The following is a 26796-nucleotide window of genomic DNA, read 5'->3' as shown; positions in this document are numbered from 1 at the left end:
ATTTTTATTAGAGCTGGAGTCCGTTCTGTTTTATGCTCCTTTGGAGGGAAGAAGTCTCACCATTGAGCACACACAGATACCCTGCACACATACATGCTTGTATGTACACAGACTCCAGACATTTGTCTTGTAAAAATGTAAGAAGTAAACAGAATTTTGGTGCTTAAATGTCCATATTTGTTCAAGAACTCCTTTGATGTCATATTTAAAGACACCCTCATTTCAGTATTATTGTGACATTGTAAGTTGCTGTGAGAGTCTAGCTTATTTTGGGTATAAACTAGAAGCCAAGTCCAAAAGGAGAAGGGAGCAACTTCTGCAGCTGCAGCTAGCTAACCTCTTCAGTATTCCCCGTCTCCAAGTGCCCTTCCTGGTCCCAAGCAGATGTCAGCTGAAACCACTGTCTCATTGGCCTCCCACAGGTGTAACTGCTCTTCGTCTAGCCTGACCAAGATGAGGAAAACAAGGCAAAACAAGGTGGAACTTTTACATACAAACTTTTAATAAGAAACTTAGGGGGGAAAAACACAGAAAAGCGTGGACATGGATGAGTCCACTGATGAATGGGAAATACCTCATTTTTTACTCTTAACCAAAGGTGATCACAAAGGGGCTGGGCAGGCAGAGCTCACATGACTGACAGTCCTGGTTTCCGTACTGGCCATACCTCATTGTCCTCGAGAAATCCTGGCCAGAGACACACCTCTAGCCCTTTTTCCAACCTTTGAACTTTTCTTGACCTTCTTTATTTCCTTTTCTGCCCATGGTTACCTAACTTAGTGGGGAAAATGGAAATCACAGAGAGAGGCAGGCCCCTCCCCTTTCTTTTCCAATGTGGACCTCCAGCCATCCATTCTTAATCTTTAAATTAAAGCATTTTTATTGAGAAAAATCTAGAAAATCCATTGTTTATGAAAATAATTCACCTTCCAGAAATCACCATTCTTAGTATTTTAAAATATTTATTTCTAACATAATCATCACTTTCCAGGTCAATAAATATTACTCAAATATATTTTTTGAATGACTTTTCATCCTATTATGATGTTTTATAACTTAATGGATACTTGTTGGACATTAATATTATTTCTAATTTTTGACTAGTAGATGACATGATGAATGTCCTCTCATAGAAGTCTTTGTACTTTTGGAGGCATACTATCCAGGGTATTCCAGAAAGGCTATGCCCATTCCATTTCCACTAGTAAGTACAGGATAGCTTTATCTTGCCACATCTTTAGCAGAACTTACAATTTTTAACTATGTATTTTCCAATTTGATAGGTAAAGAATGTGTATCCACATATTGGGGGGGGGGTGACTTTATTTATTTATTTATTTATTTATTTATTTATTTATTTATTTAAAAGATTTTGTTTATTTATTTGACAGAGAGAGACAGCCAGTGAGAGAGGGAACACAGGCAGGGGGAGTGGGAGAGGAAGAAGCAGGCTCCCAGCGGAGGAGCCTGATGTGGGGCTCGATCCCATAACGGCGGGATCACACCCTGAGCCGAAGACAGACTTAAAGACTGAGCCACCCAGGTGCTCTGAGGGGGGTGGGGAGGGACATTTAAAAGAAAACTCTATTGACTTGTTGTTTATGAATTTCTTATTTTTGTTCTGTGCTCATTTTTTTTAAAAAAATGATGGAGTCCTGTGTATTATTTAGCCCTTACTAAACAATGGTTTAGTAATGGTTCACTTCTTTTATTAGCCTTTTTTCTTCCTTCTTTCCTCTTGTCTTTCTTTCCTTTTATCCTTCCTTCCTTCTTTCCTTTCTCTCTTTCTCTTTCTTTATACTAAACAAATTTCATCGGAAATATTTTTAAAAATAACATTTAAGAAAAAGTGCTTCCAAGATGAGAAGATTTTCTGTTGACTTTGATTTACACTTTGGAGTAGGTATATAGTACTTGTTCCTCTTAAGAAGCAAAATAGTTCCACTTTAAGGTGTGAAAGAAAGAAAGAGGTTGAAATTTAAAAATGAGTTATTTATTTTTTTTTAAACACATGGTTTCCTGGGGTGCCTGGGTGGCCCAGTCGGTTAAGCGTCTGCCTTCAACTCAGCTCATGATCTCAGGGACCTGGGATCAAGCCCTGTGTCAGACTCCCTGCTCAGCGCGGAGCCTGCTTCTCCCTCTCCCTCTGCCCCTTCTCCTGCTCATGCTCTCTCTCTTGCTCTCTCTCTCAAATAAATAAAATCTTAAAACAAAAGAAAACACTTTGTTTCCTGTTCCCTGATAGTAGATCTAATAGTTTTTATAATGTAGAGGTTTATTTTCCCCTTTCTTTTCTCTCTGTTTTATGTTGAATTAATGTACCTAGATTCAGTAGTGCCTGCATTAACGAATAGGATACAAGCAATGACATTTATACTCCATAGCATAATATAGAAGTCACAGAGGTGCAGTCCAGTCTGCGAATTTCTTCTCTGATGCACCATCCACCATAGGCTACTGTTTTGAAAAAAAATCACCCATTTTATTAGTAAGGACATTTGGAAATGTTACTTACACTTCCAGGCCTTAGATTTCTCAAACACAAATTGAGGATCCTCGTTGGGCTTGGAGTTTTCTTTTGTTTTCCGCTAACTTTTTAATAGAGCTGTAGGCTCCCGTGCACTTGGAGGAAATAAAGCAGAGTGGCCCTGTATACCTTGCACTCACTGTCTCTAATCCACACCTTGCATAACTGGCACCATCTCACAACCAGGAAATTGCCATTGGTCCAGTGCACTGACCTCGTTGAGATTGCACCAGGCTTACAGGCACACCTGAGTGTGTGTGCACACTTTATTCTGTGCAGGCTGGCACCTGGCACCTACCTACCCCATGGTAGGTCCTCAACAACTGTTTGGTAACAGTTCTTGTCTAGCTAGTCTTTCCTCTCTCTTTTCTTGAAAGAAGAACTTCTTTGATGGCTCATCGTAGTTAAAATAATCTCTTTTTTACTCCCTGGCATTTGTAAGGGGGAAGCTCAGAGTTTAGTGGCAGAGCCAGGGCTTGACCCAAACCTAAATCATCTAACTCATTCCATTACGCTTGTTTCCCAAGCTCGTTAGAATGTAGGAATCATCTGGGGCAGTGCTTCTCACACTTCTATGTATATACACATACCTTGGGGAGCTTGTTAAATTACAGGGCTTGATTCAGTAGGTCTGGAGTGGAAGCTGATATTCTGCATTTCTAGCAAGTTTTAGGTGATGCTGATGTTGCTGGTCCACCAACAACTTATGTAGAAGAATCTTAGGTACTTGCTGAAAATTCAGATTTCCAGGGTTTTTTTTTTTTTTTTTTTTTTTCTCAAGATTCTCATTCAGGAAGACTAGAGTGGAGTCTGGGAATTTGTATTTTTATCTAATGCCCTAGCCAATTCTTAGAAAAAGTTACTTTTGGCAAACCCTGATTACCCTTTATACTACCTCCATGCAGTTTCTGATTCTTCTGGTTCCCTTGAAGTGTATGAATATTGTTTACCTTAATATTTGTGATTTAAAGATTTGGTGCAATTAGGTTTTTTTGGGTCATTTTAGTTTGCTTGGCTTGGTTTTTGTCTTTGAAGGCCAAAAATCCAGAAGGAAAATCAGACTCTTTTACTGAAAGTTTAGTTCAACTCATAAGAGCTTTAAGGTATTAAAATATTTTCAGTGCCATTGCATTTGACCCACAAAGATTTTATCAGTGCTTTAAAAAGTCTTCCTAAACCTGTATATAACAGCTCTTTTCCTGATATAAATAAATAACACATTGGACTTGCAACCAGAAATTTCTTATCGTCTCTGAATTTACTCTTTCCAGGTCCAGATAAAAAATAGTGCTTAATCCCCCAAAGATATAGACAGTTATGTGAGCCGGTAGTATTGATAAAAGAGAATCATGGCCAGATAGGAATGGCTGGATTCAACTGTAAAAGTTGAAGCTGTATAAATCATCAAATAACATGGGAATTGGAAAATATCATTATAAGCAACTTGTGTGAACCCCTGATGTTTTAAATTAGCCATGAAATGTGACTTGCTTTGTAATATTTTGGAGCTTCTAAAGATCCGAGCTTTTAAATCAAAATTTTCCTATTTGGCAGGAACACAGCAGGCCTGCAAAATAATTTGCAGCCATTTACTTTGTTAGTTATCCCTTTTAAACAACCCTCGAGGGGAGGAAAACATTGTTAATCCCCATTTTATGGGATGAGGGGATTGAGGTATTAAGATGACTCAGAGCTTTGATTTGGTGCACTTGGCATTTCTTTGTCCCAGTCTAAGGCCCTCTCATCGTTACTAGGTCAGCATGCCCGCTCTTATGATTTTGGCTTATCTTGATGAAGAACGTGGACTCCATTTTCAAGTTAACTTAAACCACTTAGAAAAAGTAGGGCAAATTTAGCAGTAGTGCTTTCTCGCACTGAGGGACTAAGTTCAGTTTTGCAAGGCTATTTTTTTATTATTATTGATGCTGTTTGTAACTTTTGTACATCTTCCTCGAGGCGTTCATACCAGGGGTTCATACCCTTTTCGAGGCGTTGACTTCAGTCATTTTCAATAATCAAGTAAAGGAGAAAAGACATTGTAATTCTTTTTGTTTTTGCTCATTTTGTTCCGATTTCCAAGGAATGCGTATGTGGGAGTCCTTGTCAATCAGGAGACATGGTAATTCTGAGTTCAGGTATGTATCTGGACATGGTAAGCGATGCTGGAAAATTTGCTTAACATTTCATGCCCTAGCAAAGTAAACACTTCACTTCGGTGTTACAGGTATTTAAAAAATCTTCCCTGTCTCACATCGAGGTCTTTCATCCATTTGGAGTTTATTTTTGTGTATGGTGTGAGACAGTGGTCAAGTTTCATTCTTTTGCATGTAGCTGTCCAATTTTCTCAGCACCATTTATTGAAGAGACTGTCTTTTTCCCACCAGATGTTTTTTCCTGCTTTATCAAATATTAGTTGCCCAAAGAGCTGAGGGTCCATTTCTGGGCTCTCTATTCTGTTCCATTGGTCTATGTGTCTATTTTTGTGCCAGTACCATGCTGTCTTTGTGATCACAGCTTTGTAGTACAGCTCGAAATCCGGCATTGTGATGCCCCCAGCTTTGTTTTTCCTTTTCAGCAGTTCCTTGGAGATTCGGGGTCTTTTCTGGTTCCATACAAATTTAAGGACTATTTGTTCCAGTTCTTTGAAAAACGTTCTCGGTCTTTTGATCGGGATAGCATTGAAAGTGTAGATTGCTCTGGGTAGCATGGACATTTTAACTATGTTAATTCTTCCGATCCATGAGCATGGAATATCTTTCCATCGTTTTATGCCTTCCTCAATGTCTTAAGAGTGATTTATAGTTTCTAGAATAAAGGTCCTTTACGTCTCTGGTTAAGTTAATTCCAAGGTAACGTATGGTTTTTGGTGCTATTGTAAATGGGATGGATTCCCTAATTTCTCTTTCTTCGTTCTCGTTATTCATGTACAAAAATGCAACTGATTTCTGAGCATTGATTTTGTATCCCGCCACGTTACTGAATTGCTCTATAACTTCTAATAGTTTGGGAGTGGCTTCATCAAAATTCTAGAGGAGAACATAGGCAGCAACCTCTACGACATCGGCCAAAGCAACCTTTTTCATGATACATCCCCAAAGGCAAGAGAAACAAAAGATAAAATGAATTTATGGGACTTCATCAAGATTAAAAGTTTCTGCACAGCCAAGGAAACAGTCAGAAAAACTAAGAGGCAGCCCACGGAATGGGAGAAGATATTTGCAAATGACACTACAGATAAAGGACTGGCATCCAAGTTCTACAAAGAACTTCTCAAACTCAATACACGAGAAACAAATAAACAAATCAAAAAATGGGCAGAAGATATGAACAGACACTTTTCCAATGAAGACATACAAATGGCTAACAGACACATGAAAAAATGTTCAAAATCATTAGCCATCAAGGAAAATCAAATCAAAACCACACTGAGATACCACCTTATGCCAGTTAGAATGGCAAAAATAGACAAGGCAAGAAACAACAACTGTTGGAGAGGATGTGGAGAAAGGGGATCCCTCCTACATTGTTGGTGGGAATGCAAGTTGGTACAGCCACTCTGGAAAACAGTGTGGAGGTCCCTTAAAAAGTTAAAAATTGAGCTACCCTATGATCCAGCCATTGCACTACTGGGTGTTTACCCCAAAGATACAGACGTAGTGAAGAGAAGGGCCATATGCACCCCAATGTTCATAGCAGCAATGTCCACAATAGCTAAATCGTGGAAGGAGCCGAGATGCCCTGCAACAGATGACTGGATTAAGAAGTTGTGGTCCATATATACAATGGAATATTACTCAGCAATCAGAAAGAATGAGTTCTCAACATTTGCTACAACATGGACGGCACTGGAGGAGATAATGCTTAGTGAAATAAGTCAAGCAGAGAAAGACAACTATCATATGATTTCTCTCATCTATGGAACATAAGAACTAGAATGATCAGTAGGGGAAGAAAGGGATAAAGAAAGGGGGGGTAATCAGAAGGGGGAATGAAACATGAGAGACTATGGACTCTGAGAAACAAACTGAGGGCTACAGAGGGGAGGGGGGTGGGGGAATGGGATAGACCAGTGATGGGTAGTAAGGAGGGCACATATTGCGTGGTGCACTGGGTGTTATACACAACTAATGGATCATCGAGCCTTACATCGAAAACCGGGGATGTACTGTATGGTGACTAACATAATATAATAAAAAATCATTATTAAAAAAAAAAAATCTTCCCTGTAACCTTGTGTACTCTGCAAAGCACATCTTTTTTTTTTTTTTTAAAGATTTTATTTATTTATGTGACAGAGAGACAGCCAGCGAGAGAGGGAACACAGCAGGGGGAGTGGGGGAGGAAGAAGCAGGCTCATAGCGGAGGAGCCCAATGTGGGACTCGATCCCGATATGCCGGGATCACACCCTGAGCCGAAGGCAGACGCTTTAACGACTGCGCTACCCAGGCGCCCCTGCAAAGCACATCTTAAATGATGAGGTCGCTGATGCTGCTCAGAAAGCCTAGGTGATTCCCTAGTGCAGAGGCAGGAAGAGAGCTGCGTCAATCCTCTTACTGTGGCAAAGGAAGTCACTGAAAGTAACACAGTAGTCGTCAACCCTTCTCCTGGACTGAATGCATACTTTATATTTTACTGACGTAGTTTACATATTGTTTCTCAAAGCATGGTACCCATCAGAATCACCTCAAATTCCAGATTAAAAGAAAGATAACTGTAGCTACTGAAAGAGGGTTGGAGGAGGCCATCTCGGAATCTGCACTCTAGCAAGCTTTTCAAGCAATGTGCATGCTTCCTAGAATCTGAGATCCCCGCATCAGGGTAAGAGGTTTGATTTGCCTTTGTCATAGAAGCTATTCTGTTGCTGAGGAGATTGTTTGCAATGTATGGGTAACTGGCATTGCTTTGTTTCTCTACACAGTGAACTTTCTGCTCGCTGTAAGTTTCAATTACTTTCTCACTAGAATAGCTTACATCCGGCAAACCTATCCAAGTTAGCAAGATGCCTGGATGTTCCCGACACCTTCTCTCACCGAACATCTTGACCCATGTAGGTGGACTTCTCTAAAGGAAACTTTGCAGCTCAGGTTAAACAGCAGGCACTCTCCTTAGATTTATTTCTCCTGCTGGACTTGCAGGCAGTGGGCAACAGTGACAAGGACACCTGTGCTTGCTGTAGAGCCTGCAACAGTTGTTCTTGGCTAGGCAATTTGCTTTAACTGTCTATACCTTGATAACCTTTTTTCCCCAAGCGCTAAATTTGATATCTCCTTTAAACTGCATAAACATCGTTATGAATATAGAACTCAGCTGTGCAATAACCCTGAGCTGATGGTGGCATGAAATGTCAAGCGTCACTCTGAGGTCTCCATTGCTTCCTTACATTCTGCCCTTTGTTGCATGAGTCCATGAGTTCAAGGAGATCGTGTTCTAGTTACCTGGAGTGGAACACTAGGTGAGAAGACTTAGTAAGGTAAAATGTATAAAGAGAAATAAAATGCAACGGTATTACCATCATTGTCAAGAAAAGGGATGTCAAATCAAGTTATTTTGTTTAGGTTTGTTTGAAGGGGCAAAAGCGAGGCATTTTTCAGGAGAAGAAAACTTAAAATACCAGATTCTATAGTTCTTTTTTTTTTAAGGTTTTATTTATTTAATTGACAGCAAGAGAGCACAAGCTAGGTGAGCAGCAGAGGGTGAGGGAGAGGGAGAAGCAGGCTCCCCTCTGAGCAAGGAGCCCGATGTGGGTAGAACTTGATCCCAGGACCCTGAGATCATGACCTGAGCTGAAGGCAGACACTTAACTGACTGAGCCACCCAGGCGCCCTCGATAGTTCTGAAATATTGCATGCTCATGTAATTTCCCTAGATTCTTAATTTTCTAAAATCTCTTTACACAAAAAACTATTTCTACGATCTCTAGTTTCATTGTTGCATGCGTATTCTTGACTGTTTACCCAAACCATAGACATGGACTGGGGTGAGCCATGGGCCAGCTGTATCAGAAACGCCCAGGGTTTTCGCTGAACCTATTGGGGGCTTAAGACCTTGCTGCAAAGAAAGGAGGAAGGAAGAGAAAACTGGTGTGACTGGCCAAGCTTCTCGACCTTCTTCAATTTCTCTTCCATAAAATCAGAAGGGATTGTATCAGATTATCTTTAATGTAAGTTAGCAGCTCTAAAGCTATGAGCCTCAATGAAACCTTTAGGAGGGGGAAAGGAAAGGAAGAGAAATATAAAATAGGAGTGATAAGAGGAGGAAGGAACGAGAGGAGGGAGGGGAGAAAATAAGCAAATGTGTGGTTGAGAGAGCATCTTACCAATTACCTTGGCTGTGATTCTGTGATATGGAGCAAAGGAGTACCTAATGTGGTATTCAGAGGAATTAAATAAATAAGTAACTAAATAAATCACAAAAATCATAACTAGTTTTCTCACAGTCAAAAGTGATTTAATATCTGCTTGGCCCTCAGTTAGTTTCATGAATTATTCATGTCTCCCTTTAGGTGCTCCCTGTGGTTGATCGAGTTATGTGGCATCACTGATACGGTGTCATGCTTGGCTTGTAGGAGCCGGTAAATTGAAGGTGGTGTATAGGAGGAATGCTAGAGGTGGCTGTGATAAATCTAAAAAGTTATTTCAGTTCATTTGAAAAGCCTCCGAAATATAAATAACAATTCCAGGGTGAATGGTAGGCACTTATCCTATCCAGGTTCTGTTTGCTAATAACTGTGAAAGTGATCTCTCACCTGCAGAGTCAGAAAAGTTTATATGTAATGACAATGCATGGACACTGTCTCTGCCGAAATGAAAGTTCCTTGACCACGTCTTATTTGATTGATTCTACCCTCCAAATGTTCCATATTGGAGGATAAATGACTATGGATAGTTAAGATTTTAGGAGAAGTCAATATGCATGTATTTACCGGCTGAGTTTAATTTTTAGAAGGGAAAAAAATCTGCACTGAAAAGGCTAAAGCTTAGATTTGTTTGTGTGCATCGAAGAACAGTTGCAAAGGAAAGTTTTTTTTTTTTTTTTTAAGTTCAGTCAGCCAGAGAGATCACTGGAGGGAGCTCTAACTTCACAACAAAACCAGAACTGAACTCTTTCTACTGTCTTAAATTTTACCTATAGCCAAAGGATACCCCCTCCCCTTAAAAATCAATAATAAAATGAAAAGGGTCTGGAAAAGAAAAATGTGTTTGGGGGGCATCATATGCCACATTTACTTACAAATAAAGACAGGACCATTATTCAGAACCAGCGATATTTAAACAAGTCTAAAATATAGGATTATATACAGTGAGAGCCACAATATACACTTCCTATGAAAAAAATACTTTGACAAATATGCTTTATAACTGTCAACCCCTGCTCCCCCTTACAGCAATGTAGACCCACAGCAAACACCATTCTCCAGGCCAGGGGGGCGGAATCTGGCATTGGTGTTCACGTAGTATGACCAGCTCTTCTTGGGTGCTCTCTGTAGGGGGAGACTTTGTACATAGGTGTGGATGATGTCCTGGCCCATCCTTGGCAACATCACAACTGTGCTTCTGTCAGGTATGTGCAGGGCACTTAGTTTTTCAGAGGGTGAGTGGTGTCCTTGACAGCACCCTGGGCTGGGGACCAGACTTCCTTCACTGTTGAACTCCTAACCGTATGTGAGCCTTTGGACTTCTTTATCTTGATGTTGCTGGTAAAATAGAAAATCGAAAAGGTTGATCTATGTGATTTCGAAAATCTCTTCTACTTTTTAAGCTATGTTCATTAAGTTGAAATTGTTTATTTGCTCTTTCAGTAGTGACTATAGTATACATTCATAGAGAGTGGTATTTAGAATTCAGGCCTACTATTTATTTGTGTGTGTGTGTGTGTGTGTGTGTGTGTGTGTGTGTGTGTGTATAACCAATGGAGGTTTCCCTTTTTTATCCAAGTGCTCAGGGATAGGAGGGTCATGTTTCCTTTGGGATATCCAACAATGATATAGTACTAGCTTAATTCAGGCCTGTTGTTTAGAAACTGTCAAGATGCTGTGTCCCACTTAAAAAAAAAAAACCACCTCACAAAGCACTTTCTGAGATTCCTCCCTATGCATACTTCTTTATCCTCATCCTGTTACTTACCTGGTCTTTTGAACGTTGGCTCCAGCTAAGAAGCAAATCTGTAGTAACGTTCTGAAAAATGTCTCTCTAGGAAGCTGAATATCTTCAGGATCTGGCCAGATTCCTGGTAGGAATTCCATTGTGGCCTACTGAGATAGACCATGGAGCAGGGAGTTATGGCTGGGATTAGTTATGGTGTTACCTGAGGCCAGGTATATAATTTTCAGGTTCCAATAAAGAATGAAAAATGCAGGGCCCCTGCTCAAAAATTAGGAATTTTCAGATAGTGACAGCAGAGCATTAAACCAAGCGCAGGGCAGTTCTGAGCATGGGGCCATGTGTGACTGCACAGGTCCCATGTCCCATGAAGCCAGTCCTGCCTGGAATGATGGGGACCCTGGATTCAATCTGATAGATACACAGGACTGGATTTGACTCCAAAAGTATTACCCACAGGGAAAAGATAACTAATACAAATAAAATAAAAACTAAGCCCCTCCTGCCAGAGTATCTTTTTAAAAGGTGAGAAATTGTTTCAACAAAGAAGCTGTGTTTGCGTTTGGGCCAAGTCCTTAAACGGATAATTAGTTAAATAGTTTTGGAAGGAGCACCATGGAAAGAGGAGGTGTTGAAATCATATGATAATTTTGTTTATGCCAATTAAAATTTTCAATATGAAAAGATGTAATGGTTTCTTCCAAATAGTTTCAAGAAATTGGAAAGCCAGCTGGAGATACACACGGGGCACAAAGACTGACAAGAAATCTCTTGGAGGGGCTGGCAAAGCATAGGGAAGAGGTGCTTTCAAAAGGCTGGAGGCATTTAGCTTACCTGCAATGGCCCACAGCCCTAAAATAATTAAAGTGTATGTGGTAGTTCAACTGTGTAATTTCTGTGTGTGTGTGTTTTAACATTGTATTTTGCCCAATCCTATTATTCCAGTGGGGGAAAGTTCCCTTGGCAATAAATACACTGTATTGTAACCTTCAATGTAGTGTTTTGTGGTTTCAAAACAACTTCGAAACTATTTTTTCCCTTCCACAATAGTCGTTATTCTGCAGTGATTGACTTTATGACAGTGTTCTTGGCATTCCTTTTGTTTGAGCCCAGACTTCCAAGTAAATATTTTAAGTGGCGTCTTGGGTTTTGCATTGGTTGAGATCTGAAACAGTACCGTTTCACAGCTGTGAGTGTGTTTTCTGCTCTCTGACTGCGCAGCTTGGGGCACCCTGACTGCCTCAGAGAGACACCGTCATCGCCTCTGAGATGGTGTCTGATAGACTCTCCTCCAGCCAGTTACAAGCAGGTGAAGTTTGCATTAGTGCCTCTGCCACTTCTCCCTCTTCCCCAGGTCCTGAGTCTCCGACTCCTTACCCTCCTCCCTGGACAGAAGCTTCTCGTTTTGGACTTTCAGGTTCTCCATATCCTATGCTAGTCCTCTTTCTCTCTTGAGTTAAAAAACAAGCCAATCTGCCTGTTATTAGTTTGTCTATTAGTGGATGACTGGACCCATGGGTGCCCTCATAAGTAATGGGTTTGCTTTTCCTGTGAGCCTGCTGCCATCAGAAAATTTAAACCCAATGTGTGTCTGAAAGGTAGAATTTATGTCATGGGAAAGGCCAGAGGAGAGTTGACTTTGGGAAGGCGTGCTAGATCGTGACCTTAAAATAGCAAAGTTGCTTACTTTCTAAAGTAAAGGAAATCCTATTTCTTAGATATTATATCTCATTCCTTTGAGGATAAGTATGCTGGCCGACCAAGAATAATTTGGAGAAGTTAAAATTTAGGGATCTGAAGACAGGGCATAATTATGGCCTTTGCAGCCCGTTCACAAAGAAAGTAGATTGAACTTAAAGTTCCCAATAACACAGCCCTCAGGGCTAATGGTCTTGGGATAAACTTGAAATGAAACTGCTTCATACTGAAATCCATTAGTCATTTCTTTAGCAAACCCTCTTGGGGAGGACCCCTTTAGCCTACATTTCCTGATTTCTGCTGTACTTTATGGTGTTATGACAAGGTCCCAAAGAACACTGTGGAATGCAGTCTGAAAAAGCACTTTTTACCTAGAATTTTAGAATCAAAAATGTCTCTGGAGAAAAAACATGATAATTATAGCTTAACATAATAATGCAGAGGCTACAGCTTGCAATGAGGTAGTTTCAATCATTGTCATTATTATCACAGTTTTTGGAAGTCATTAATTGCTGAATTTTTAAGCATTTTCCTTAACAAGATAAAAACTATATTTTTACTCATGCAAATGATGCCATCAAGTAAGTGTTCTGAAGGTGGTGAGGAATTGTTTTTCTTATTATCAGAAGATCTTCCCTGAGGCATGTTGCAAGATATATTTTATTTATAGCCCCAAACTACCCAATTGCATAAGGAAACAAAGAACATTTCTACTCAGGGATTTGTTTCACATTTTTAATTTGAAATAATTTTAGACTTACAGAAAATTTGCAAAAACAGTGTAAAGAATTCCTACGTACCCTTTACCCAGCTTCCCCTAATGTTAACGTGTTACATAGACATAGTCCAGTAATCAAAACCAGGAAATCAATATTGGCGTAATGCTTTGACTAAACTACAAATGATATTTGAATCCCAACAATTTCCCATTAATGTCCTTTTCTTCTGTTGTAGAACTCCATCAAGAATCCCACATTGCATTCAGTTGTCAAATCTATTTAATTTCCTCCTTTGTGTGAAAGTTCCTCAGTCTTTCCTTGTCCTTCATAATCAGGGTCATATTTTAAACAGGATGTATTGTTTTGAGTTAATTAATAATTTAAGAGCAAAAATATCTCTGACATTCAAAAACTTTAAGGGAAAAATTATATATTTTCTTAGAAATATTTGAAGTTATTAGCATATTCTTTGCTAATTTTGAATGTATATATTTAAAATTAAATTCTAGTCGTAAGAATCGTTTTTTAATGATTTTGAAAGAAAAATTTTTCTGCACATTGGCTTTTTTTTTGTAATGAACTTGTCTTGAGCAGTTTAAATCTAGGAAAAAAACTTCTTTATAAGTGGCTTTTGGATTTACAATTTAGAAGAAGTTTTGCAAGAAACGTAATTAGTATAATTTCTCTATGGCCTCTGAAGCTTAAATTGGAAAGAAATACTATTAATTGCGTAGCATCCATCTGACTCTCCATTTTACTCCTTTAAATAACAAAATAAATTTCAGAGTAGTATGTTCAAATTCTGCATGTAAACACTTACCTATAGTCTATGTTCCTAACTTAAGCTCCTGAAGTCGTTGTCGATAAATCTGATACAGTTATATATATATATGTATATAAACAATATGTGTGTGTACTTCTCATTAAACTTGAGTATTGTAATTGAGCCACACCAGTGGTAGAAGTTATTGGAACTTATGGCATAAAAGAAAACAAATACTCTCACTTCTGTGCTTGTAAGAATTACAAAAAATATATAAATGGCGTTGAACAGATTATCGGATTTTTTTTTCTCCAAACCAAGAGATTACAGCCTGTTTGGTATAGGTATAACATTGTCTTGTGGGTAGTGTTAACATCAGTCCCGTTGCTTGACTAATGCCTAAAGTGGATATAGTGGGAAAATGTTAACATTGTTTTGTTCAAGTGATTTGAATAACAATTAGAACTGTATCTTCTATTTAAACATTTTTGATTTTGCTTAGTGTTCAGAATATTCAGTCATTGTAAAAAGTTAGCTGTTCCTGAAGTCAGCTGTGATACAAATGTATAAATTCATTTATTTGTTCTCCACTCTTTGTCCAAGGTGCCCTGGGCATAAAGAAAGATTGCATACTATTTGGGTTTATATATGTTTGTGTTAAAGCCTAGCTCCCCTCTAGGTCATGGAGCCTGATGCCAGCATAGGTTAGGCACTTAATAAATGCTCATTGAATGAACTCTTGATTGTCTGGGTTAAGTGGGAGACTGGTACAGAAATGCAAAGATAGGGCAACTGCAGTGACAGGAGCACTATTACGGACCCAAACATTGCGTGCTGATTCAGACAAACTCCAAGCTCCTCACGTTTTGCTTTTGAGAAATTGCTGTTGACTTGTAGCACTTCTATGCGTATGCAAATTTAAATTGTTTTGCCTTTTATTCTTTTTGGCAGGAGGTTTTTTTTCCGCTGAAAACTCTAGCTATCAGTAGAAGAAGTAAAACCCTAATTCCGCCTCACCCTCCAGCACCATCCCAGCTAATAGAGTTTTACGCAAAGGATCTATCTCCTCATCACTGTATTGAATTTTTAGAATTACTTCCTCGGTGCAGTTGTAAGGCTTTCAAAAGTTCTGTTTGTGGAGCTGGTGATTGGGTAACATATTTTGAGTGAAGTTGTAAAGAGTCCATGAATAAAAAGAGCAGAAAAGAAGAAAAAGCTATAGATTGAATCTAAGGATGTTAAAATGCAATTTTGGCTTTTTCTCTGATAACAGTCTTCTGCCTTCCGTTTCTTATTTGAATGAGGTACACGGAAGAATGAGCTACTTTTAAGAAAAGCCTTCATTGTGATTGTTTCTTTCTGTCTTTCTTCTTCTTCTTCTTCATTACTTCCTTCTGAAAAAAATAAACATAGGCATTCTTTTCTAGAAGTTGATGCCTTGAAGTAAATACTGCCTAGTACTTTTCTTCTTAGGGTGGTTTGAATCAATGCTTCAGATTGGAAAAGAAGTAATTTGTACTCAGACTTCTTGCTTTTTGCAGCTTCATTTGCATAAGTGTGCAATTGATGTAGGGGGTGATGTACTGTATTGAGAAATTCAGAGACAGCTGCCAGGGCCATCTTGCAGGGAAACGGTGCTCCACCTGAAATTCAATTTAAATATTTCATTTCATTATCATAGATTGCAACACTGGGAGTAAACTCTCCCTTCTTTGGAATCAGCACTAATCCAATCCATGAAAATTCAATTGCCCTGTCACTCTTAGTCTGCAAAGTTTGTGGTGAAAGCAAACTTCGCAATGGAGATTGCCTGAAAGAACACTTTTGACTTCTTACTAAGAAGAATCCTGTCCTAGGAATTCACACAGTAGAATTCAATTTAATTAACTGAAGAATTGTGTTTGTGGATGTTCTCCTGCTACATCACCAGACACAAATACAAGTCAAATGATATCTTTCACTTTCCACTAACGTTTTTAGGATCAGCTGTTTTTGTTACATTTAAGTTTCTGCAATTAACTGCTGATTTCATCTTACGTGGGCCTTGCTTCAGATAGTGTTAGTGGTATCAGCATGATTGAAACCAATGTGTGTACTGGTGATTATTAACTACTTTGTCATTAAAAGGAGGGTTCTCTCCCTTGATAATGATTATGGAAAATAATCTATGGAAATATTATTTCCGTAGATTCCATATATCTATTGTTATTCGCCAAGATTGTAGGCATTTATTGAAATCATGAAAATGCCAAGACTCTGCAAAAATACATTTTGATTTCCCTGGTGTGATAAAAACCATTGTTGCAGTTATTGTTTGTGATTAATACTTGGGGTGCGAAGGTTATCTTTTCCAATGCCCAGCCTCATCTTGGTTTAGATATGAATTTGGATATGAATTTTAGCAGATGATTTTTGGAAATCATCTTTAACCCCAGAGAATAATTCTGGTCCAAGGAGAATGATTTGAAGCTGATGAAGTCATTGTATTTTTTGAACTGTGCTGCTAACTTATTTGATATTTATGTCTAGTTACTTGTAGCTCGAAAACTGCATTAATGGCACATCAGAGTCCATTAATGAAATAAATGCATGCACACACATACACGTACACTCAGACCCCTGCTCACACTTGCATATAAACACAGTGAAAATGATGTATCTTTTGGGGAAAAACTTTTTCTTTTCCTCCCACCTCTTAGCTAACAAGGGGCTAAATTATATCTTTTATTTTTAGGAGTGTTAAATGAGTTGTGCCATCACCTCCATCTTGGACCTTGCAATTTCCATAAACCTCTTCTCATCTGGGTTTGAATAGAGAACATATTGATGGATTCAATATTCAATCCTGAAAAGACCCCAGGGGAACGAATGCACTCAGCATAGACATGTAGCTAATCAGTGTGCTTAGCTTTCCTCCTGTGATGGATCAGGGCCTTTTTGGTCACGTGGGATTTTTAGCCTTGGAAAGCAAATTCCCTTACTGTCGTATTGGGGATGGACTCTAGCTGAATATTGATGACATCGAAATCCCAATGTAAGATGCATCTCACCCCTTCTGAGTTTGAACATCCTTTCTGCTGACACTGTTCGTATTAAGTTTGGAAAGGATTTGCCATTGGCATTGTTTTAACTTCTGTTTTTTAATTACTTTTATTACCACATAATTTTGCAATTTATGGGCAATGCTTAAATGAGTTATAAACGGTTAGAATTATGAAGTAATAAAAATAAATGAAAACTGCTTCATATTTTAATCATTTTTAATTTGTTCCTAGAGTTGAAAGAAAATAAGGATGTACCACAGGGGTCACAGCTTGGAAGGAGGTGTATTTTCTGCCTTAGAATGCTATTTTTTCCCAAGTGAAAACTAGAATGGATCATTGGAAGTTCAGCAGTCATGGGATTATGTTTGATTAATATTGTTTTTGCTGAGAGGGCTTCCTATACACAACATCTACACTCATGAACACTATTCTGTTGAGAGTGGGTGAGAACAGATGAAGGCCACTCGTAAGAAAGCGTATATGTGAATTGGTCCCCAGAAGTTGAAATTATGCTTCTTGCTCTTGAGGAACTCATACTTTATCATGGAAAGCAAATATACATGCCCAAAAATAAAAATTCAGAGCAATATTAGTGGCATTGTATTCATAAGTGCTAAAGTATTGGTAAGAATAGAGTATTTAAGGAATTCAAAAGAGATAGTTGTGGTCTGGGGTTATTCAGAATATGCTGTTGAGAAAGATAAAGTTTGTTCTGGATCTGAAAATATTTGTTAAGGGAAAGGAAAATAGGAGAACATGTCAGGTGGGGAATAAACTTGTAGAGATAAGAATGACTTTGGTGTATTGAAGAATAATATGGAAGTTCTCTTAACACAAGTGAGGATAAACATATAATGCATAGCAGATTAGTGCCAATAAAAATAATACTAACAACTAATACTTACTGAATGGTTTGTATGGGCCAGAGCATCGTGCTATGTGCATTACATTGATTATCTCATGTAACCCATTTTTGAAGATTGGCAGGAACATATTGGAAGACTTCATTCACAATTACATTTGATCCCTTAGCAGTAGAACTAATGTCAATCTTTAAGTATTCAGTGATTTTATTTTAAAGATGTATTTCTTTATTTTTGAGAGGGAGAGAGAAGGTGCAAGTTGGGGGGAGGGATAGAGGGAGAGGAAGAGAATCTCAAGCAGACTCCCCGCTGAGCATGGAACCTGACGTGGGGCTCAGTCTCACGATCTTGAAATCATGACCTGAGCCAAAATCAAGAGTTGGACGCTTAACTGACTGAGGCACCCAGGCACCCAAATCAGTGATTTGGATGAGTTTATGAGATGGAAAGTAGGCACGGAAAGCAGCTAAGAGATTACTCTGAAAATCTGGGTCTTAATGAATTGTACCATTCTGCATGAAAATAGTGGATTTATCTAGTGGTGTGCTGGTAGATATTTAACAGTTGACTCTAGGGGGAAATGCCCTAATTTGAAATTTGCCACTTTCTGTGGTGTAAATACTTTCACGATGACTGAATTCAAGCTAGCAATGTAAAGTCAACTGATTCACCAAATTCCTGAAAACAATTGGCTTCGGCAAGCCAGTATGAGCTAGCTCCAGCATGTCACCCAGTTAACTTCAGACATAGAGAAGCTGAAGAATGAATGAATTTTTGATGGGTTCACCATGTGAAATAGAAGAAGAGACTATCTCGAAAGGGACATCCAGTTTTATAGCTTGAGGAAATGAGAGACTGGGTGTCACTTCCATAGAACAACACAGATTCAGCTGTGCCTGAACTGAATGTCAGTCCCAGAAAGACTTGATTCTGGTTTGTCTCTCAGGCCAGTGTTTGCATGATTTTACTTGCTTGGAGGAGAAAGTTTTCTACCCGCGGCGCTGGGGGGAGGCACATGATTTTGAGGCAATGTAGGATGGCATGGCACAGGATCTTTGGGCCATTTCAAGGATTAAGTCTGAGGCATGAAAATAGAGAGCTAAAGACTGATTTGGGAGGACTCACTTTCATTTAAGAGACCCATGAAACATGTTGTTTATTTCTTCTGGAGGAAGGGTATGGTATAGAGCAGGGAAGGGGCATCCATCCTGTCTATGCACATCACTCTGGCACTGTGAAAGATCAGAGACATGAGATACTTTTTTTTCTGGAGATACCTAGAAATATTTAGAGGAATTGGAGAAACTCTCAACCAATATGAAGTTCTATTTTTGCAAGTATAAAGTGAAATTTGAATGTTAATAATCATTTAAATTTGTACTGAGAGGCTTCTTACGCTGGGGAAATTTGGACCAGGAAAAAAAAAAAGACAAGTGGGAAATTTAGGAAGGGAGAGAAGGTGAGAATCAGCCTAATCATGTTATGTGTGAGATGGTAACCAAGAAAATATGTCCTGTAGTGCAGCTGAAAATAAAAGGCTTAAGCTCTAGTGAAAAGACCAGAAATAAGGAGGGAGAAATGGGAGTCATCAACCAAAGGATGACACTTCTTGGCTGGGATCCAAGTCAGGGAGTATGAATGAAAGAGATTAAATTGCTTCTGAGGAAACCCTGAAGAATATCCATAGTCACAGCATTCTAAGTGAAACCAAAATATTTTACCAGTCCACAATCCTGAGTGGGTATAATAAATTCCTCTTCCCAATACGTGCCTTAGGAATGACTCTTTCTGTACCATTCTCATCTGATTGCTAGTTTACAGAACTCCATGGGCTTCTAAATTCCTCCTGACTCACCAGCATCCTTGGTAAGCAGTGTTGGGCAGTAAGCATGCCAAGCCTGCACTGAATAGTCCATGCGCCATGATGGAACGCTTGTCTTAACTTGCTACTGTCTGAAGACTTCACAATGCAATGTTTCCACTGATGTTTCAGTGGCTGGTGGCTTTGTTGTTTTTGAGGTGCAGGGATGATTGAATTCCCTTATTCCTTTTAAAGGGAGTCCTTAGCAATTTTTTTCTTTGACATTGTCCTGAGTAGATCTGAGAGCAAAGAAGTTACATCTTCCTTCTTTTCCTCTCCCCTTTTCAGCAATGAGAGGTCAGTACAGAGCTCTTCCTAAATGCTCCAATCCAAAACCCTACTGAAAACCTACTTTCACCCTTGCTTCCAGCCAGCCAAACTTCCCAATGTTTCATTAGTATGTTTAGCTGAAAATTTGCATTTCCCTCTCAGTCTTTTGCTATTAAGTATGGCATCACACACACACACACACACACACACACACACACACACACACACGAATTCCCACTGGAATGGCTAGACTTACAAATGTTATTGTATAGAAACTATGGAGAAAAGTAGTGGTACCATGTCCCCTGTCCACTCACTGAAGGAAGAGCTTAGAACACATTTCCTTTATTGATCTTATCTATGAAATACATGGCATTGGGCCACTATATTTAAGTTTTAAAATTTAAAGTGTTGACTAGAATAAATAAAACTTCAGTATGCAAAAATCTGGCATGTAGATTCATTGCTTTATTCACCTTCACACTTCATTTCTTTACTTTCACATTTCATTTCTTCAAGTTTTAAGATTTGTGTTTGCTTTTTTGTTAGACTTTATAGCTCTTCTTTAAAGGAAATGTGTTTTCTTTGTGGACATTAATATCTCTTCCCAAAGATTTTAATGTCTGCCGAATCTTCCAGCTCCATTGCAAACCATGAGCATGAGCTCAACTTTTGCTTGATGGAGTAGAGGTTCACTTCTTCCTTTTCTCACATTTAAGTTTAAATTCATGATTTTTTTCCATATTTATTTCTCTAAATTATGTAGTTCACTCTCTTGTTTCTAAACCAAATGCCCTATTTCTAACCTTCTTTAGATCTGCTTTGATTTCCTTATTTTCACAGATACCATCTCTCCCACTCAGCTTGCTTCTTTATCCTGGAGTATAAACATTCTCAGTTCTCTCCCATCTGTGGAAATCTTCTTTCTTTTGATCCTGTCAACACTTTGCATGTTGATTCATTTCTCTTTCTCTTCTTTTAAGCCAAACTGCTTATAAGAGTAGTTTATCTCCAATGTTACCATGTTCCTACTTTGCTGTAATTCAGTTGTTTACAGTCTTATCTGCTCCCATCACATTAGGGAAAAAAAAAATCTCTCTTGGGGATTATAATGAGCTCCTAAAAACCAGTCAGTATCACTTTTTAGTCCTCATTTCCTTGCTTTCTAGAGCTGTAGGATTTTACAATATTGATAATCCCAATTCTCTCCGAAAGTGTCTCCCCACTGGATTCTGCAAATCGATTCTACCTCGGCTCTCTTCCTACTTCTCTGATCCTGACTCAGACTGTCCTCCAGTCTCATACATATTTTCAGTGGGATCAGTTCTTTGGCTCTTCTCTTCTCTCTTTCATTTAGGTAAACAATGCTTCATTTAGTTAAATGAATGCTTATTGAGCACTTAGTACCTGTAACTCATTTCAGTTGCATTATTAGGTCTGTCTCAGAGTGCTTCTGAGGTTCTGTTGGAGAACAATGGAAAAAGCCATTTTGTTCAAAGAGATATTTTGAGACCTCTAGAACCTTTCATTATGTGTGAAATTTCCATCGTTCTTTACTGCTTTTGGCAGAGGAATTTATGAACCCTGTTGAAATGCAAAAAATGTTTTCCAATAGGCTTCATACATTGTTAGCTATACCTTAAGTCAAACCCGAAAAAATACTCAAATTATCCAACAGGGCACAGATCCAGTGGTGTGAAATACAGGACAGATACATGTTAACGAGGTGAGGGAGAAGGGGCGGGTGAGAGAATATTAAGTAATAGGAGGCATTCCCTTGAAAGGGAAAAAAACCCAAAAAACAAAAACGATTTGTTCCTGTGGGTTCCCTAAGCAAAATGTTGCCAAGGGCTGGCCTTGGAAATGCCTAAATTTTTTAAAAAGACACAAAGTAAATATTGTAAATAAATTTCTGTGACTGAATAAGCACAGCATTTTGAAAATGAGAGTTCTTTTCAGAGTATGTATTCCCTCTGCTGGTTTCTTTCTTTTTTTTTTTTTTTTCTTTATTTTCAGAATACTCTCATGGTTCCCAGTAAATTAATCTGAATCACAAGAGATCATCTCCCTAGAGGTGTTTAGTCTAATTAAGAACAATAATAAAAATCTCCCTTAAGGCTTTTACTCTGGGAAAGCCATTAGGAAACTACTAGAGTGACAGCAGTTTTTCTTCCAAGTTCAAGTGTTTCCTTTTACTCTAGTGCAATGACTAGAAATGAATATTCTTTGATACCAGGTAGTCCTACTGAATGTCTCTGGAGTGGACCATAAACTACTTTGTAATGGTAGATAATTCGCTATCATAATACGGAAGCTCATTTTTGCCTATTGATGAAAAATGTTATAAATTTAGCCTCCTGGCATTTCTAGTAAAATATTACTATTTTCACAGTATGGCCTGGAATTTCATGGTCTTGGAAGATATAGTTTTTTAATTTATGAATCTTAAAAGAAATTAAAGGGTGACGGTAACAGAAACTCTGTATTTTATGGTATTAATTGGAAGCTACCAGTTTCCATGTTTTCTTCATTTTAAACTCACTGTCTGTTCATACTGTTTTTATCATAGATTCACCCAGTGGGGTTTTACTAAGTTAGAAATTCTTCTTTATGCGGGGTTCTTACTCTGATATAAATGTGGGGGTTTTGAGACGACACATCCTAGTATCTGCCTCCTTAACTGTATGCGTATAAGTTTAGTAGGACTTAGTCGGTCTTTATCAAAGTGACAACAATCTTATCTTCTGCTTTCTATATTTAATGAGAATAATGCATTTGGAGAACATCAATAAGTAAAGAGTCTTCCTGAACAATCCCAGGGACATCGATTATTTAAGGACTATTTATATAAGTATTCTTAAAGAATGGTTATTTTTGCAATGCCAGCAAAACCAGTAAGGATTAGCTTGCATCTGATGCTCTTCATGGCCTATATTGTTCTCGGATGACCATAGCTCTCATTTGTAGACCCCTTCCATCATAGCACCTTCACCCTGCCAACTATTCAGGTGTCCAGAATTTCCGAGTGCAAACTCGGTGGCTTCCTTGCTCATTTTCTCACTTTCTTTCTAGCTCAGATTTGCTGTTTTTATGTATAAGTCCTTCTCTCTTTGGGAGACGGGAATGAATTTGTGGTGCTTATATGGCGACTGATAGGATGACATTACAATTCTCATCTGACATTTATGGCATTAGCTTCAACTACCGGAAGGGAGTTCATGTACCATCATGGGTTAGTAGGAGGGATGCTGTTGGGTTGGGATCTTTCTTATCACTTTTGATTTCAAATTTCTTGATCTTTGAAGACAGGGTAACTGATTTGAAGCAATGAAATTAATGTTTCTTTTATAGTTTTTATATAAGACATAACAAACTTGAAAGATATAAAAAGCTAAGAGTTTTTTGGGGCACCTGTGTAGCTCAGTCGTTAAGCGTCTGCCTTCCGCCCAGGGCCTGATCCCAGGGTCCTGGGATCAAGCCCCACATCGGGCTCCCTGCTCCACTGGGAGCCTGCTTCTTTCTCTCCCACTCACCTGCATGTATTCCCTCTCTCGCTTGCTGTCTCTCTCTCTGTCAAATAAGTAAATAAAATCTTAAAAATAAATATAAATAAAATAAAAAGCTAAGAGTTTTTGTATTTTAAACTTTATTAAGTTGTAATTTACATTCAATAAAGGACACATATTTGAAGTGTACAATTTGGTAGGTTCCAACATATCTATATACACCTGTGAAACGAACATCACCATCAAGATAGTGGACCTATCCACTACCCTCAAACATTTTCTCATGCCCCTTTGTAAGTAATTCTCTTATGCTTCCCTGACAGTCACCAGTTTGAAAAGCCAAGACTTCTTTTCTTTATTAAGGTTTTATTTAAGAGAGAGAGAGAGAACAGGAGCAGCAGGGAAGGGCAGAAGGAGAGGGAGAAGCAGACGCCCCACCAAGCAAGGAGCCCAACGTGGGGCTAGATCCCAGGACCCTGAAATCATGTCCTGAGCTGAAGGCAGATGTTTAACTGACTGAGCCACCCAGGTGCCCGAAAGGCTGACTTCTTAACACCACACTGTCTTTACGATCAACACACTTAAATTCATGAGCCTCCCAACCACAATGTAGCATTTAGAATTCAGTTACTTGTGCCTTGACAAATTGGGTAAATCTAGGTCCACCACACAACAGGAAACCTATTCTAGAGCACGACTGTTAATACTCGGATCTATATTATGGGTCCCATCTCAGATTAGTTAAATCAGAATATCTGGTAAGGGTCGAGTGTCCGGATTCATTCTTAGTTAAAATTTCCCAGGTGATTCTAATATGCAGTGAGAGTTGAGAATCATTGCTGACACTTTATTCATAATTAAGTGTCCCTTTTGTGAAACCACTTTCAGGTTTAATTTTCTTAAGGATTTCACCCAGAACTGGTCATTCTGTATTACTCCTCTTGTCTTAAGAGGTTGTCCTGCCCTGGTCAAAAGTACTTCTTCAAGAAAAGCAAATGGTCAATGATTTTTGATTTATCTTCCTGCCCTGCAATAATTGACATACTGTAATAAAAATCTACTGTTTTGTTATTAATTTTAGCTTTCATTTACCATTTTTAAAAAATTTCAGTATGCATGAGAGACCACAGAAAAATCTATGATGTTATGTTCTGACCGACATTCCCATTCCTTTTTGGCCTTGCTCTCTCTTTTCGTTTCAGTGTCTGCTGCTTCTCCGTGTGGCTCATGGGTTCTCCATTCTGCACCATCCCTGGGTCTTCCCTCTGCTCTCAGTCTTACCCTCCAGGGAAATACCCCTGTCCTCTTTCTTATTTTTAATGTCTACTGGTTGCTGGATATCTTTTGTAATAGAGGTATTTATGGCAATGCTGTCAATATTTGAATGGGGCGTCTCTGGTAAGCTACTATCCTGTTAACTTTAGCCTTTTACTGATGATTCCATGACCTAAAGGACTAAGGATAGTGGGAAATTTCTGTTTCTGTTTCAAGCTGGTGGGGGTAACATTTGAGGACAGGTAAGCCAGTCTATGGTCTCCATGTGACACCATGGACCGGTGTTCCCTTGTACTTCTGCAAAGGAATAGCTCTTTTGGTAATATCACCTTTTCAGCTTGTTAAGTGACATTGGTTTGCCTACCTCTGAGAAAAAGGAAGCATCTGAGTGATGAAACATTGATACTTCACTATGAATTAATGGTGCAGTGTTATTTTTCAAAGTACTTCTATGACTGTGGTGCAGCAGGAAAACATCACTGCTCAGTGACCCTTGAAAGCAAACTTCCATATGTGAGACTACTGACTGTTTTAACAGATTGGGCTCTCAATTAAAGGTGTAGGAATTGATTTTTCTCATAATAATATCAGAGTTCTGGGTTTTTTTCTTCCATCCCTATTTAAGTTCAGATATTTGTTAAATGCAGGAGTTTGTAGAGAAAAAGACTGCTCACTACTATATATCATTCATGATGGATTATTATCAGAAGGATTTTTGTTGTTGTTGCTCATTGTACATATTCACTTCTTGAAGTAAATGCATTTAAAATGATTCAGTGAAAGGTAACTACAATAGTACTGTGTTTATGAATCACAAGTTAGTGTTTTATACTTGCTTTGTTTCTTTTAGCTGAATTTTATTAGCACATATAAAAATAGCTAAGAGGTAAAACTCTTTTTGTTTATATGTAACTTGGGAAATATTTTTACTGCTGACCATAAATTGAGAAACTGTGGTAACCATGATTAAGTTAGTCCAACATGGAAGCATTTCATGGGCACCTGCTATATACTTAGCACTCGCTAGAGTTGTGGGGATATAAATACATGACATACAATTGGTATGATCAGGGCCTTTAAAATGTTTTAGGGAACAGTGTGGGCACAGCTATGACTGGAGCAAACGTTGGTGATAGTAGTAGCGCTAATCTCGTTTCATATATTTAGCATCAGTACAAGTTTTAGTAATTCAAGTATTTGAGGAAGCTTTCAGAATGCCTATTTTGTCACTGGAAATAAAAGGATTAAGAGCAGAATAAAGATGATTTAAAAGTTTAGACACCTAGGTGAGCTGCTAGCTACCTAATTCACCTAGGTGAATTGATGAGCAATGCCTTGATTTTTAAGTTTCCTGACAGCCAAAGGCCTCACAATTTTTATTTTCTGACAAAAGAGAAGACACAATTTATCTGCAGAGACAAATATATTTTTGTGACACTGCACTCAAACAGGAATATATCTCAAAGGTCTCAGTATAGTGAATATCATATTGGCTAATAAAATCAACTACAGTTTTACAAACAACAGGAACTGTGAGTCTACAGCAATGATTCTAGGTTATGGCCATCTGTGAGACTAAGGGCATTGTTTGAACTAAAGGAAAGGTTTATATGGGGACTTGAAATAATACTACACAGAGACATATTTTTTTTAATTTTAATTTCAATTTTTAAATTTTATTATAGCTTAGATGTTACATGTATTTGAAATCAATTTAAAAACAACATGAAATTAAAGTGAAATTCTCCCATCCCTTCCCAATTCCCAGTTGTACACCACATAAGTAATTTCTTTGACCCCTTTCTGTGCATACTTCTGAAGGTTACCCTCAAAACACCTAAATACTATTTTCATACAGCTATTTCTTCACTCAACAAGTTGGATAAAATTTAGTATCTTCTCATTATCATGGAGAAGATATACTACCCCTCTATTCCTTTCTTCTCCCCAATTTTTTTTAAAGTTTTATTTAAAGTAATCTCTACACCCAGTGTGAGGCTTGAACTCATGACCCTGAGATCAAGAGCCACATGCACTTCTGACTGAGCCACCCAGGCACCACTTTCCCAGTGTTTCTTAATTACTGATTTTTATTTCTGCTCCATAACTAGAATAATTAACTCAATGTTTAAAATCAACACATATTGGAGTGTCTCTTGAACCTCCACAT

At 38.4% G+C, this 26796-nt stretch overlaps 1 long non-coding RNA gene and 1 pseudogene across 1 annotated transcript in view; one reads left to right on the top strand and one right to left on the bottom strand.

The window, feature by feature from the left end:
* Positions 1–26796, top strand: part of LOC123789061 (uncharacterized) — a 1398020-nt gene that overhangs the window by 256062 nt on the left and 1115162 nt on the right. The gene's annotated exons all lie outside the window — the stretch shown is intronic.
* LOC123789684 (small nucleolar RNA SNORD116) lies at positions 4559–4637 on the bottom strand (annotated as a pseudogene).

The sequence above is a fragment of the Ursus americanus genome, chromosome 3 (assembly GCF_024610735.1).
Source record: "Ursus americanus isolate L20-20 chromosome 3, mUrsAme1.1.p, whole genome shotgun sequence".
NCBI lineage: Eukaryota > Metazoa > Chordata > Mammalia > Carnivora > Ursidae > Ursus > Ursus americanus.
Note: the sequence above shows the minus strand (reverse complement) of the source record. Positions and strands in the feature narration are given on the sequence as shown.